Raw genomic sequence first — 16,906 nt, forward strand, 5'->3', positions numbered from 1 at the left:
TAAGGATATATGCTAATACCATTTACATAGTCTAGAAACCTCTGGGTTCTATTTCCTAAGAAAAACAAACATTTTTCCATGTATTTTTAAGTCATATACCTCTGGAATTTTTTTTAATTTTATATTGTTCGTGGATTCTGTGTATCAGAAATTGGGAAAGGGCTCAGTGAGGATGGCTTGTGATGTCTGGAGTCCAGCAGAGAAGACTCAAAGCCTGGGGTGGCTGACTATGAGTGGTTGAAATCATTTGAAGGCTTGTTCAGTCATCTGATGGTTGATGCTGGTTGTCAGCCAAGACCTCAGCAGGGGCTCTGTATTATAACCTAGGTCTCTCCAAGTAACTGTGTAGGCTTCTTTACAGCAGGTGATAGCATGAGTTGCAAGAACAAGTATCCTCAATGCAGAATGCATGGCACTTTTACAATCTAGTCTTGGAAGTCATACAGAGTCATTTCTACTGCACTGTGTTGGTTAATAGAGTCAAACAAGTCTACCCAGGTTCATGGTGAATAAGCATAAACCTAACACGAAGCGAAAGAAATGACAAGGTCACATTACAAGAACGTTTTGGATGGGGATATTACTGTGGCCATTACTGGAAAATACAATCTGCTACAGTATCACTACTCTGAATTTGCTTTTTACCATTTTCATATATTTTTAAAATTTTAGTATAGAGGCTTTCAGATATAAAAAAAACAGTACTCTATTCAAGCTATCTGTGGGTTTTTTTTTTCTCAGTTGTTTTTAAAATGGATCCAGATTGATATGTGTAGCTCGGTTTCTTTTAACTTCAGTACAATATCCTTTTGTGTAAGAATTCCACAATTTTTGTTCCTACTCCTGCTTCTCTGTCTCTTAAAGCCCCAGCAAAAGTGAATTTTTAGCACTCTTCAGCAATCTGCCTGCAATGATGTCATGGTCCTCAATGTGTTCATTATAAGTTGGTGTAACATGTTAGCAGAAACAAAATAAAAATTGAAACTAGTTTATCCCCCAAAGTCCAGGTGAATGTGAATATTCAATCTAAAAGTGGGTTTTTTCAATTTTAGAATTTAACACTTAAAATGTCCTTCAAAAATGGCAGTCACCTAGTGAATGAATGAGTCAATCAATCAATCAATGTCCTGATGATTAGCCGAGCAGTCAATGAATTCAAGACCCTCCAATATCTGGAGACAAATTTCCTGACTTACACTTCTTTCTTCTGCAGACATTGGTGCCTCCCTTGAAATGTTTTCCATCCCAATTTCTGCCCATTGCCAACTTTTCACTCCTTCAAGCTGCATCTGAAAGTCAGTCTGGCAAATTGACAAAGGCTCAGGCAAATCTAGTTTTAGACAAATCTAGTTTTAAAGACCTGCTCGGTCACTTTTAGACTCAATGAGCTTGAGAAATTTTTCTGAACTTTATTTTGAACTTTATTATTAGCTAATAATCATTTTAACCTGATAGCTTTATTTTAAAAATGAAAAGACCTAGTATATGAAAAAAACCTATCATGTAGAAGGTTTTCAATAGATATTAGTTTAAAAAGTTTGTTGTCAGCCTTTTCTTCATGAGATCTTCCTTGAGCACCACTTCCCAAGAGCATAAGGAAGTAGTTCCCACAATTGTTTGTTCCTTAGAATCATCCAGGGGATCTTTAAAAATCCAAATCCTTTGCTATACCCCGGAACAATTTATCAAAGTACTGTTTTGGGGGGTGAGAAATGAGAACTTTAGTATTTTTTTTTTAATTTTTACTGGTGCATCTGTGGCATATGAAAGTTCTTGGGCTATGGGTTGAACTGGAGCTGCAGCTGCCAGCCTATACCATAACCACAGCAACACCAGATCTGAGCCATTTCTGTGACCTTGTGGCAATGCCAGATACTTAACCCACTGAGTGAGGCTAGGAATCCAACCCACATCCTCAAGGATGCTGCGTCGAGTTCTTAACCCAGTGAGTCACAATGGAAACTCCTAATTTTTAGTTTTTGAAGTTCACTAGGTGATTCTAATATACAAACTTGTGAAATATGGCAATAATTTCTCCCCAAGCTGTCTGATCATAAGAATCATCTGGAATATTAATTAAAAAATTTAAAAAGCCTCCACTCCAAACCTAAGAATATGAATCTCCAAGGAAGAGACACAGGAATCTACATTTTTAATGTATCATTGGTAAATCTCATTATCAGGCAGGTATGGAAACAAGCTATTGGTATATTGGATGTAATATTTTAGAACCTCTTAATTTATAATCCCTTTTTCAATGCAAGAACAATGCCTCTTTTAATTTTGTGTTTCTTTTTTTCATTTTTTAAGGTTTTATTGAAGTATAGTTGATTTACAGTGTTGTGATAATTTCTGCTTAACTTTGTGTTTCTTAACAGAGCACTTACATATATTGGGTATATGATAAATGTTCTGAATTGAACTGAATTAAGAATCATCAGAGTAGAGTAATTATTAAAACCCATCTCTGTGTAGCACTGGGAACTATATCAGGTAACTTGTGATGGAGCATGGTGGAGGATAAAGTGAGAAAAAGAATGCGTATATATGTATGTGTGACTGGGTCACTTTGCTGTACAGTAGAAAATTGATAGAACGCTGTAAACCAACTGTAATGGAAAAAAATAAAAATCATTAAAGAAAACCCATGGCCAAATTGAAGCATTTCCAATTTTATTAAGAAGTGAATGTGGAGAGTTCCCATCATGACTCAGTGGAAACAAATCTGACTAGTATCCATGAGGATGCAGGTTCAATCCCTGCAGTGGGTTAAGGATCCAGCATTGCTGTGGGCTGTGCTTTTGTTGCTGTGGCATAAGCCAGAGGCTACAGCTCCAATTCAACCCCTAGGCTGGGAACATCCATATGCCATGGGTGCAGCCCTAAAAGACAAAAAAAAAAAAAGTGAATGTGGGAATTCCAGATGTGGTGCAGCAGAGGCAAATCCCTGGCCTTGCTCAATGGGTCTGGATCCGGTGTTTCTGTCAGCTGTGGTGTAGGTCGCTGATGCAGCTCAGATCCTGCATTGTAGTGGCTGTGGTGTAGGTCAGCAGCTATAGCTCTGATTCAGCCCCTAGCTGGGAACCTCCATATGTCCTGGGTGAGGCCCTAAAACACACACGCACACACACACACACACACACACACACACACACACACACACACACACACACACACACACACACACACACAAAAGTGAATGGGGAACATTACTACCCAAAGTCCAAGCACTTGTCTATAATTTGACATCTAGAAAGTGTTGGCATCAGTCTCAGCTTTACCACCATCCACTTCAGGACCTTGGAAAGCTCCATAACCCCTCCATTCCTCAGTTTCCCTCTGTGCCTAATGCCTAATGCACATGGACTTAATAAGCTCCTCAGAGCTCATTCATATGGAAGGCCAAAGTAAGTCCAAGTTTTATTAAGGACGCATGAGGAGAAACTGAGGTTACCATTTCCCTTTTCTAAGCTGCCTCTCAATTTTTCTTCCTGGAGACAGTTCCATCACTTTTGTATAATCAAACATTTGTTCACATTTTAGGTTGCTCTTTAGTACCTGCAGATGAAATGTGTTCTGAGCCTCAATGCCACTGCCCTTCCTGCAAGGGTGACAACACTCTGCCATTGGTACATATGTCTACACTTATTTTTATTCTGAAGCTTCTCTCTCACTGTCTGGTTTGTGAATTATGTGTCTGCTTTCCGTTTCCTGCCACAGTGTTCACTCCCCACCAGTCATCCATTTTTCATCAGTAGACATGTACAATCATCACTCTCATTGGTAATCCTCTCACTGTACCAAACAAAAAACATATTTATTTTCGTTGCTGTATTTAACCCCATCTCTTCTCACTTTTCAGTGAAACTGGCTTTAAGATTAAAATGACCAGAAGAAGAGAACAGATATAGAACACTTATCCCCTGGTCTTCTTATTCACAGATAATCACCTTCAGAAAGGATAGAATAATTACCTATTAGCCTCCTATTTATTTTTCATAAATTACATGGAATAAAAATATATTGATAACAAAATACATTTGATCTCAATAAACTTAAATGACTGCAATACTATACATAAGGAAAAATATGTACGTTAGTATATTATTTATTATCAATTGATAGAACTAAAATGTTTATGTCTCCATTATGATTTCAAAAAATTATGGAATTAAAGATGATTGAATTTTTTAATATTTAGGACAAAATGTATATTAAAGAAAATAATAGTCTCAGTGCTGCCTTTTAGGATATGTGATTGAAAGCTTATCAAAAAAGTTAAAATTTTTATAACTAAATCTAATCTCAGGTTGGGACCAACACTTTTTCATTTTGTCACTGAACAGTCTGAATGTTAGGTACAGGTCAAATGTCCATGATAATTCTCTGTCTCTCAATTTCCCACAGTCCCAATGAGTCATATAGCATGACAGAACAGATGGGAGTATTTTATGATGATTCTGCTTCATTATCTGGATGAGACTAGCAAAGACATTTTTCAGCATGACATCTGTAATCACAGCTCTAAGTCAGAATAAATCAATAAATCTTGTTCAATGCTAGTAAATACTGTAGATGATAAAGTAGAAGATGAAGAAGTGCAAAGAATAACTGTCATTTCAATTTTTAAATGCATTTTGAGGACTGATCATAGAAGAAGGTCTGTTGAAGATATAGAGATAACTGGCACATGAGACAGATGGTTTTAATAAACCAAAGACCTATAATCCAATTGAATCCTGTTCCTGCCTCCACCGAGTGCTGGTTCTCAAGATAATCACTTTGAACAGATTCACAATATTCTCCATGGTTGTCATTGCCCCAAACAATTTTGAAACACCCTTTTTGGTAGAGATATGCATCTTTCAGAGGACAGAATGACTTGTTTGTGATTGGTCCTATTTTTTATTGTATTTTCAAATAGATCGTTAGCATATAAGCATTCATAGAAAATGGTTAAGAGCATAGAATCCAGGAGATCTCATCATGGCTCAGCAGAAACAAACCAGACTGGTATCCATGGGGATTCGGGTTCAATCCCTGGCCCTGCTAAGTGGGTTAAGGATCCAACATTGCCATGAGCTGTGGTGCAGGTCACAGACAGGGCTCAGATCCCACATTGCTGTGGCTGTGGCATAGGCCAGCACTTAGCGCTCCCAATCTGCCCCTAGCCTGGGAACTTCCATATGCCACATCTGTGGCCCAAAAAACAAACAAACAGGAAAAAAAGACCATGGAATCTGGATCAAAGACTCATCACCTCTGGACAAGCCAACAGGAAGAGATAATTGGGAATATGAACAGCAACACCACCCTGAATCTTTCAAGCCTTTGATGGTGGTGGCTCTCACTTTTGCAGTTCCCTGCAGGGATGCTGTGTTGCTTTCAGCTAAACATCCTGGTAGGGAGGGAAAATTAGAGGTTTCCACTTACCCTTCCTACCACAATAACCCTAACATCCTGGATTAGAGGACCACTGCAGGGATTCTGCCAGATGCCAAGTGTGTTTGCCAGAGGTGAATTACGCATTTAGGAACAGGAGAAAAAAATCACAGGGTAAGTCTGTGGACCTATTGGGCACTTGGTGATTCAAACTTGGAACATAACTTCATTACTGCCTGATTATTATAAAGCACACACTGGTACTCTGAGTCTCTGAAGATTAGTGTCAATATCTAAGGGTTTATATATTTCACTTTCTCCAGTGCATAATTACTCTAGTAATTGGCCTCCAATCTCTTTTAACACGGCTGAAGGAAAGATAAATGGTAGATTCCTATGATAGTGTTTCAAGGGACACAAACTCTCCTTCAATCAATAAGCTTTTGGTCTGGGAACTCCCATTGTGGCTCAACGGGTTAAGACCCTGATATTGTATCCATGAGGATGTGGGTTCGACCTCTGGCCTCCATCAGTGGGTTACAGATCCACCCACTGTGGTTACTGTGGCTGTGGCCCAGGCCTGCAGCTGCAGCTCTGATTTGACCCCTAGCCTAGGAACTTCCATATGTCGCAGGTGTAGCCAGCCTCCCCACCCCCCAAAAAAGCTCTTGGTCTGTAAACTACTTTCAGGCTGGAATTAAGGGAGAAGACATGCTTCTCTCTGTGGTGACTCAAATTACAAATCTGGCACACTACCTGGAATTTTTCTTGTTCCACATCAAATAATGTTCTGTTAGTTTGCACATCTACTTTATTTTTAGGGACATTAAATCGATTATCCCCTACTGAATATTTCTGTGAATCAAAACTGCAGTTCAAATGTGCATTGCACTAATATGCCCACTTGGTCCCTGACAGTTAAATGTTTCATTACTCTCATGAGGAGCCCAACACTACCTGATCTATTAAAGGCATTCACATATTTTAAGGACATGGATGTACCTCTCACCTATGTAACTTCTCAGTGACTTAGTCTTTCAGAAAAAGCGATTTGGGAAGGTTTTATTGCGCATCATAAATCCATTCCAACTTGCTCATTTCCCTAAGCCCTTGGATTCTTTCCTCTCTGTTATACCAAGGAAGCTCTGGTATCTCAACCTCACTGAGTGACCACTGAGCCAAATTTTTTCTCAACCAACCAGGGGAAAACGTTAGAGCCCCTTCCTCCTGCCACAGCCAACACATTACATTCAGACTCTCTGGTAGATGCACCCATATCAATAAACTTGACATTATCCATTTGTAAACATTTTGCAATTCATTTTGGAGTACAAGCTATTTTCTCCCAGGTACCTTTGAGCATAATCCTTGGAGCATGCTGAAATTCAACCCTAGTTTCAAGGTGGTTGGGGTGAATCTTGACAGAAAAAAAAAAAGAGCATTCCTAATAAGATAACTGTAGCAGGAAAAGTTATTAGAGAATCTTCTATTAGAGAAGGCTAATCTTCACAAACACAGAAGTGAAAGCCGCTTCCACCAGCAAAGAAACTTCAGTGGTTCAGATGGTAGACATTCTTAACATGATCCAAGTCTTCCCAAATATTTTATTCCACGTCCAGGGTCTATTTCTCCCCAGTCGACTTTCACATGAGAGAATTCATGAGGCTGTGAATTTACCTTTTGTAACGCATACAACTAAATTTTGTTTCTGATTTTTCTGAGATTATCATCAAACTTTTGGAAATAAAAGATGATACTTACATACATATTTTTGCCACGCCTGCAGCCTGTAGAAGCTCACAGGGCAGGGATCAAACCCTCACCACAACTGTAACCAGAGCCACAGCAATGATCCTTAATCTGCTGAGCCACAAGGGAATTTCAAGAGATGATATTTAGATTCACTATAGAAATTCTCTGACTCTCCAAATGTGATTTGGCTGAGAGTCACATGTCTTGGAAGTCTAAGGATCTGAGAAACCATTTTCTTTCTGAACGTGCCTCCTTGCATCTCACTCCACGTGGTTTTGATCATCATCCAAGTCATAAAAGTTAGAAGTAGCTGCCACTTCCATTCTCCAAACACAATATAATGCAATGCACTTAGCTACAAATGATTAATATTTAGAACATAAAAAAAGAATTTCTGCAATAATAAGAGAAAAACTAATCAACAAGAAAAAATAAGCAAGACAAACGAACTGCCAGTTGCACACAGGGAGATGGCCAGTGAAGGCATGGTAGCCTGATGAACTGAGTACTTAAGTGGTCCTTTTTATTACTAATTTGTTGTTGTTTTAAAATTTAATTTGGTGATGTTAATAAAGTAGTAACAGTTTCTTTTGATTAATGTCTTCTGGGTAACTTTTCTTTTTGCTGTTTTTCTGCATCATCAAGTCGCTAGGTCTCAATTGCACACAGCTGATTTTAAAAATAGCTATTTTCACTGGTGAAGTTATGTTTACATTTATGTGATTATTGCTATATTTGGAACTATTTCTACCATTTTATTTTGTGTTTGCTGTTTGCCTTGCTTTTATGGCCTTTTTTTTCTTTTTCATGCTTCAAGGTTGATTTTTAAACACTTATTTTATGTATCTCTTCTATTCTTTTAGAATTTATACATCTTATTTCTATTTTTCCAATGATTTTTCTGAAAATTTTAATACTGAACTTAATATATCTATTCTCTTTTCAAATAATAAGAGAATTTAAAACACTTTCTGACCAGTTACATCCTATCTTTTATCCTAACATTATGTTGAATTTTCTATATCTTATTTGTTTATTTCACAGTGTAGATATTATTGTTTTAGGAGTTCCTGTCATGGCTCAGGGGTTAACGAATCCGACTAGGAACCATGAGATTGTGGGTTCAATCCCTGCCCTTCCTCAGTGGGTTAAGGATCCAGCATTGACATGAGCTGTGGTGTAGGTCACAGATGCGGCTTGGATTCGGCATTGCTGTGGCTGCGGAGTAGGCTGGCAGCTACAGCTCCGATTAGACCCCTAGCTTGGGAACCTCCATATGCCACTGGTGCAGCACTAGAAAACACAGGGAAAAAAAAAAAAGACAAGAAATTATTGTTTTATATATTCAATGTTTGTTTATATTTACTCACCTTTTTTAACATGTGAATTTTCTTACACATTTAATGTTGCATCTCACACTTTTTCTGGAATAATATTCCTTCTTTCTGAAGTACATCCTTTCCAAGTTCCTTTCATGAGTATCTGTTGAGGATAAACTCAGTAATGATTTGCTCTATTTTTTTTCACTCTCATTCTTAAATAGAATAAAAATTTCAGAATATTTTTTCTCACAACTTTAAAAATATCTTCCAATGGAATTCCCATTATGGCTTAGCAGGTTAAGAACCCAACTAATATCCATGAGGATGTGGCCTCACTCAGTGGATTAACGGATCTGGAGTTGCCACAAGCTGCTACCTAGGTTGCGGATGAGGCTCAGATCTGCTATTGCTGTGGCTATGGTATAGGCTGGCAGCTGCAGCTCCAATTTGACCCGTAGTCTGGGACACTCCATATGCCATGGTGCAGCTCTAAAAAGACCAAAAAGAAAAAGAGAGAGAGAAAGGAAAAGAAAAGAAAATAGCCATCCACTCTCTTCTGACTTCCATTGTTATGAAATCTGCTGTCAATTTTATACACATGTAGGTTCATTTCTCTCTGGTTTTAAAATTTTTTTATTGAATTATAGTAATGGTACGATAGTATATGTGTCACAGGTATGAAATATACTGATTCACAATTTTTAAATGTTATTCTTCATTTATAGTTTCTATAAAATATTGGCTATATTCCTTGTATTGTACAATATATCTTTGTAGCTTATGTTATACATAATAGCTTCTGTGTCTTAATCTCTACCCATATATGACCATTTCCACTCTTTCCTCTCCCCAGTGATCACTGGTGTTTGTTTTCTATATATGTGAGTCTGCTTCTTTTTTATTATATTTACTAGTTTGTTGTAATTTTTTAGATTCCACATGCAAGTGATAGCATACAATATTTTTCTTTGACTTACTTCACCTAATATTATAATCTCTAGGTCCAGCCATGTTGCTACAAATAACAATATCTCATTTTTTTATGGCTGAGTAGTATTCCATTGTATACATATACCACATCTTCTTTATCCATTCATCTGTGGATGGAAAGTTACATTACTTCTATATCTTGGCAATTATAAATAATACTTCTATGAGCTTTGGGGTACATGTACTTTATCAAAACGGTGTTTTGGGGTTTTTTGATATATTCTTGGGAATGGAATTACTGGGTCATATAATTGTTCTAGTTTTAGATTTTTTGAGAAATCTCCCTACAGTTTTCACAGTGGCTGCACCAACAGCACACGTGTTCCCTTTTCTCCAAATCTTCACTAACATTTGTTATCTGCGTTCTTTTTGATGATAGCCATTCTGACTTGTTTGAGGTTATATCTCACTGTGGTTTTGATTTGCATCACCCTGGTGATTAGTGATGTTGAGCATCTTTTCGTGTGTCTATTGGCCATCTACATTTCCTCTTTGGAAAAATGTCTATTCAATTCTTCTGCCCATTTTTTAATTAGGTTGTTTTTTTTCAATGTTGAGTTGTATGAGCTGTTTATACATGCTGGATGTTAACCTCTTATTGGTAATACAATTTGCATTTATTTTTTTCCATCCAGTTAGTTGTTTTTCTCATTCACAGAGCTCCCTTTACCTTTGGTGATATTTTAGGAAACTCTGGTGACTTAGGGTATTGATATCATCTTCCTTTTATCTGCTTAAGGTTCATTTATGCTTCTTGAATACAAAGATTCAAATCTTTATACAATTACTAAAAATCTTAAGCTTTATCTCTAAATAAATCTTTTTCTTCATTTTTTCAATTCTCTATTTAAAATACCCATTGGATTGATTAAATTTTTTATGACAAGTATGTTTGATTATATTTTTCATTACAAGTTTTGGGATTTTTTGTTTCTTTCTAAAATATATTTTTTTTTATTATTTGTTCTTCTTTCTCATATTTTTCATGTTGCAGTTGTTCTCATCCACTGCACTCATTTCTCATTAAAGGGAATTATGCCTAATTTCCTTGTGTTTAATTTTAATTGTGAATGTATACTCAGTGGACTTTTTCTATGGGATTTTCACCTGACATGAGAAGGCATCCTCCTTCAAAGAACACATTTTTCTTAACGACAAATGTTCAGCACCTTAGTTAACTCTCTTTATTTTGTCCTTTTTTTCTGTTTCACTGTACTTGTCTTCTGCTATGTGTGTTATATTCTGTTTGCCTTTGAATCAACTTTAGTTCTCAGCTTGAGGTTCGCTAAAGCACAGGAATGGTATAAATTTGAATTCCAAACCAATGTGGTTACACATTCTCATAGGAGACACTTTTGTTCCTTGTTTACCCACTGAAACTAGTCTCAGAAACAAACAAGCTTTGCTTCTACTGTTGTTCATAACAAATGTTCTTTGGTGGGGGTTTTTTTGTTGTTGTTTTATTTTATTTTTTTCCGTCTATTCTTTTTTTTCTTTTGTTTTCTTTTCTTTTTTTGTCTTTTTAAGGCCACACCCAGCACATATGAAAGTTCCCAGGCTAGGAGTTGAATCAGAGCTACAGCTACCAACCCACACCACAGCTACAGCAACATGGGATCTGAGCCGCGTCTGCAACCTACACTATAGCTCACGGCAACACTGGATCCCCAATGCACTGAGCAAGGCCAGGGATTGAACTTGCATCCTCATGGTTATGAATTGGAGTCAGATTCGTTTCCACTGTGCCACAAGAGGAATTCCTCCATCTACCCTTTTATTAATAATATTTTAGCTCCTTTGATCATCAACTTTATTCAGGGGTTTGCTTCTTTTTAAAAAAAAAATATTACTCAATGAATTTTATTACATTTATAGTTGTACAGTGATCATCACAAACCAATTTTATGGCATTTCAATCCCAAACCTCCAGCCCATCCCCCATCCCCCAGACTGTCTCCTTTGGAAACCATAAGTTTTTCACTTCTAACTTCTTCCCTATGTCTAGGTCCAAGGCCTGATCTCTTGGGAGAACTTCTTGATTTTTGGAACTCTTCCTCAGGGAAGTTATGCATTTCAGTTTTATTTCCTAACCAGTTTTCTCTCTTTTTTTTTTTTTTCTTTTTGCTATTTCTTGGGCCGCTCCCGCGGCATATGGAGGTTCCCAGGCTAGGGGTTGAATCAGAGCTGTAGCCACCGGCCTACACCAGAGCCACAGCAACGCAGGATCCGAGCCACGTCTGCAACCTACACCACAGCTCAGGGCAACGCCGGATCGTTAGCCCACTGAGCAAGGGCAGGGACCGAACCCGCAACCTCATGGTTCCTATTCGGATTCGTTAACCACTGCGCCACGACGGGAACTCCTTTTTTTTTTTTTTTTTTTTAACTCCAGGGATTCCTTCCCTAGAACTTGATAGTTTAATTGTGAACACATTAAAAATGATTTATCATATTTCATCCACATAGAAATGTACATTATAGTGAAGCTATACTTTCACAAGTATGTATTCTGCTGGAGTTCTCGTCTTGGTGCAGTGGTTAACGAATCTGACTAGGAACCATGAGGTTGCAGGTTCAATCCCTGGCCTTGCTCAGTGGGTTAAGGATCTGGCATTGCCGTGATCTGTGGTGTGGGTCGCAGACGTGGCTCGGATCCTGCATTGCTGTGGCTCAGGCGTAGGCCCGTGGCTACAGCTCTGATTAGACTGCTAGCCTGGGAACCTCCATGTGCAGTGGGAGCGGCTCAAGAAACGGCAAAAAGATCAAAAAAATAAATAAGTTTAAAAAATTATAGTATGTATTCCGCTAATATAAGGCACAAATGAACCTCTCCACAGAAAAGAAATCATGGACTTGGAGAATAGACTTGTGGCTGCCAATGGGGGAGGGGGAGAGAGTGGGGTGGTTGGGGAGCTTGGGTTAATAGATACAAACTATTGCCTTTGGAATGGATTAGCAATGAGATCCTGCTGTGTAGCCCTGGGAACTATCTCTAGTCACTTATGATGGAGCATGATAATGTGCGAAAATAGAACGTGTGCATGTATATGTAACTGGGTCACCATGCTGTACAGTAGGAAAAAATGTATTGGGGAAATAACTATTAAAAAAATAAATAGGAGTTCCCGTTGTGGCTCAGTGGTTAACGAATCCAACTAGGAACCATGAGGTTGAGGGTTTGATCCCTGCCCTTGTTTAGTGGGTTAACGATCCAGCATTGCCGTGAGCTGTGGTGTAGGTCGCAGACACGGCTTGTGGCTCTGGCATAGGCCGGAGGCTACAGCTCCGATTTGACCCCTACCCTGGGAACCTCCATATGCTGCAGGAGTGGCCCAAGAAACAGCAAAAAGACAAAAATAAATAAATAAAAATAAATAAATAAATAAATAAATAAATAAAATTATGTATTCTGCATTACTGCCAGAAATACATGTCCTAAAATTTTCATTTTAACTTACTCTTTGATACAAGAGCTCCTTAAAGGATAATTTTTAATTTCCATATAATTGTGACAATTGCTGTTTAATTTTGAGATTCATAATGAAAGGTTATTCTAAAATATGACCCAATTGGGGAATTTACTGGGATTTCTTGTGCGGTCTAGTGTATCATGGATTTAATAAATCCATTTTCATCAAAAATGAAAAGGAAGATTTTTGTTTGTTTGTCTATGGCTGCACCTTCAGCATATGAAATTTCCCAGGCCAGGGACTGAATCTGAGCTGCACCTATGCTGCAGCTGAAGCAACACCAGATCCTTTAACCCACTGCACCAAGCCTGGGATTGAACCAGGACCTCCACAGAGGACCAAGTCACTGCAGTCAGATTCTTCACCCACTGCACCACAGAGGGAACTACAATGATAAAATATTTTTAAAGGAAGAAATTTCAATTATCAGTCAAGTAATTAAGTCTACTAAATAAAGAGTCTTATGTCCTTATTTTATGTCTCATCCCTTGTCAAAAACTGAAAGTGGTCATGACATGTCCTAAAACTATTGCACTGTCTTAACTTCCTATTTCCTGCAGTAGATTTTGCTCTTTATATGTTAATACCATGTAATTTGCTGCTTAAATTTTGTTTCTATTATGTCTTAAGTGTAAATAGTAGCATTTATCTTTCTTCCATTTACTTGTTTTGTTTGGGAATTATGTCTCAGTGAATATTCACAGTCTCACTCCTAAAAAACATATTTTCTTTGCTGAAAATGACTTTGCCTACCTTTTTATTCTATACTTTTTTCTGCTATTCTGGTTTGGTTATCTTTTGCATATGGTGCCTACTTAGATATTTTGGAGTGGCCAAATTTTAATCTTTGTGTTTCATAGTGAATTTAATCTTTTTTTATTTGTAGTTGTATATGAAATATTTAGTCATATGAGCATCACTGCATGTCATGCTGTTTATTTCATGCTTTCTTTGTTTCTTTTTCACTTGTCTTTCTCTATACAGATACTGTCTTTGCTTAGTTTCTGTAGTGTTTAGAAGCCACCCTCTTTTTATGTTTCTAGTGATTACTTAAAATTCACATTTAAAATGTACTAAGAAAGATAGATAGATAGATAGATAGATAGATAGATAGATAGATAGATAGATAGATAGATATAAAACATCTATTGACCTCTATGAAAGATGAGAAACCTAGCAGGCTTTACTTCCTCATCTCCTGCCATCAACCCCACTCCACTTCTTTTTAATAAAAGATCATCTGCATTCTTAGGTCCAATTTGGTATTAATGCATGATATGCAGCATCCCTTAAATTTTTTAAAATACTTGCATGAATTTTTAAGCTGTTGCTCAAATAAAGCAATGTTCAAATAGTTTCAAGGCTTACTGGCTGACATTTTATACCACAACTTCCTCATTTTTGTGATCTCTATTTTAATTAATCTCTTATTTGGTGAATTTTTGTTTGTTTGTTTTTTTAATCAGAAGTGAATGTTGACAGTGTATTTCCTGAAAGTCTGCATACGAGAAAAGAAATTTCTGTTGCCAAATCACATGACCAATAATCTGCCTGAGTATGGGATTTTTCAGTGGCAATATTATTTCTCAAAAATACTATTTTTCTGTTTTGTTCCCAGGCATCTAGCAATGGAGGGTTAATTCTTATGCCCTGCTGGGTTATGATATTAATCTTTTGAAAACATATTTTAGGTCATAGATCCAGTTGTTCTCAGAAAAAAAGAGAGGTTATCAGATCCCTGCATGATTCAAGCAGTGCCTTTGCCTCTCTACTAATTCTTCCCTGTTGTCTCTGAGTAACAGGCTATGGCTTACTGGCTGCTCATACCAGAGAGAGGGCATGGCAACACTGGGGTCTATCTGCATCAGGAGCCAATCTTCATGCTTTCAACTCTCCACTTGGTTTGAACTGCCTATGACCACAGCAAATCCTGCCACCCTCTAATTCTATTGGTGGAGCCCCAAACCACATGTCTGAAAAGAGAAAAGCAATTCAGGTGTCATCCTACAAGTCTACTTTGCCTCCATCATTCCACTCCTGATTTAAGTAATAAAAATATTTCACTTCCTATCCTCTTTCCATACTCATGCATATTTTTTTTTTGTCTTTTTGCCTTTTCCGGGGCTGCTCCCGCAGCATATGGAGTTCCCAGGCTAGGGGTCTAATCGGAGCTGCAGCCACTGGCCAATGCCAGAGCCACAGCAACACGGGATCCGAGCCGCGTCTACAACCTATACCACAGCTCACGGCAATGATGGATCCTTAACCCACTGAGCGAGACTAGGGATCGAACTTGCGTCCTCATGGTTCCTAGTTGGATTCGTTGACCACTGCGCCACAATAGGAACTCCACTCGTGCATATTTCTGAATCCAACCATTGTGCATCATAAGAAGAGTATATGGCCCAGCTTCTTAACATAAGAAGAGTGTATGGCCCAGCTCCTTAACTCTTGATATCATCAACACAAAACAAAAATTCCTTGGCATAAAAGAAGATCATATACCTCCATGGAATACATACCAAAGAGCCCTGCTTTGACTTTTACTGAACTGTACTTGGTTTCCTATACCATGTGCCTTTGTGAAGGATATTAAGGAAAATCATCTTATGAAAATCTCAAGTGTATTCACCATAAGATAGTGGTAAAATAGTGTGAATTACATTGCACAGTAAGGCTGTCATCTGGAAATTCAGCCTCATCCCAGGTTTTAAAACATTCCCATTCCCTAAGTATGGACATTTCTAATCTTGTCCGCATAATACATCCTCATCTCTAAATTTAAGCTATTGTCTTGTAGCTCAGTTTGAGTAACCGAGATCTGCCCTAGTAAGGCCACATCATTTCTAGCAGGTGTTTGTGCTGCTTTGTCTTTATCAGTCTGCCTAAGCATTAGAACACTGCCCCCAAACTCCAGTCCCTGTGACGGAGTGAGGGCTCTCTGATGCTTGATGGACTGCCTTGAAATAAACTCTTCCTACACAGTCATTCTCAGCCTAGTATTCTCCATGCCACTCTTGGCCATTGTCCACATGTCACTCTTGCCCACTGTACTTTTTGTCAGAGCCTTATTTCCTTCCATTTGCCCACTTCAGAGGTTTCCAAAAAACTCTGCCACATTTCAGTGGGCCTAGACGGCCCTGAGAACCTACATTCTTAAATTCAATCTGTTCTACCACCTAGCAAGCCACCACTTCTAACATCATACTTCTTTTTCACCAGAATTAAGGCAATTCTCAAGGCTTTATCTGAAATTGCCTACAGGTGAGTAAGGTCTTCTGTAGAGGCAATAAATATTTGCAGAGTGACTGACTGATTATGCCATAAGGTACGAGTGGAGGTTTTAGAGCGCTTTCCCTGATACTGAAATTCAGTTCTTTCAGTTTAGGATGGTGCACTCCACACCACATAATTTACTTCCTTTTCCCATGTAAATAATTCAAGTATACTTTGCCATTTTTTTTTTATTTATTTCTCTGATCATCTTCATGAAGGAAACCATGAATGGTTTTTCCTCCACTACTGAGTAGCACAAAGAAGAAAGAAACACATTAAGTACCTCCCTTTGTTTCACATGCATCTAAGTAAAATTCCACAGTATTTCTACAAAGCTTTCCAACAAGTAAAAACTCATTATTAATTTATGGACAATTTTTATTCTGTTTAACTCAAGAAAAAGCCAGAGGAAGGAAATTTTTCAGAAATTCTCTCTGGGAGTTCCTGTAATGCCTCAGCGATTAGTGAATCTGACTAGCATCCATGAGGATGCAGGTTTGATCCCTGGCCTTGCTCAGTGGGTTAAGGATCTGGCGTTGCCATGAGCTGTGGCATAGGTCACAGACACAGCTAAGATCCTGCTTTGCTCTGGCTTTGGTGTAGGCCAGCAGCTACAGCTCCAATTTGACCCTAGCCTGGGAAATTGCATGCCATGGGTGTGACCCTAAAAAAAAAAGAAAAAAGAAAGAAAAAAAAATCCTGTCTGAATAATTT

This window comes from Phacochoerus africanus, chromosome 6, assembly GCF_016906955.1.
Source record: "Phacochoerus africanus isolate WHEZ1 chromosome 6, ROS_Pafr_v1, whole genome shotgun sequence".
Lineage (NCBI taxonomy): Eukaryota > Metazoa > Chordata > Mammalia > Artiodactyla > Suidae > Phacochoerus > Phacochoerus africanus.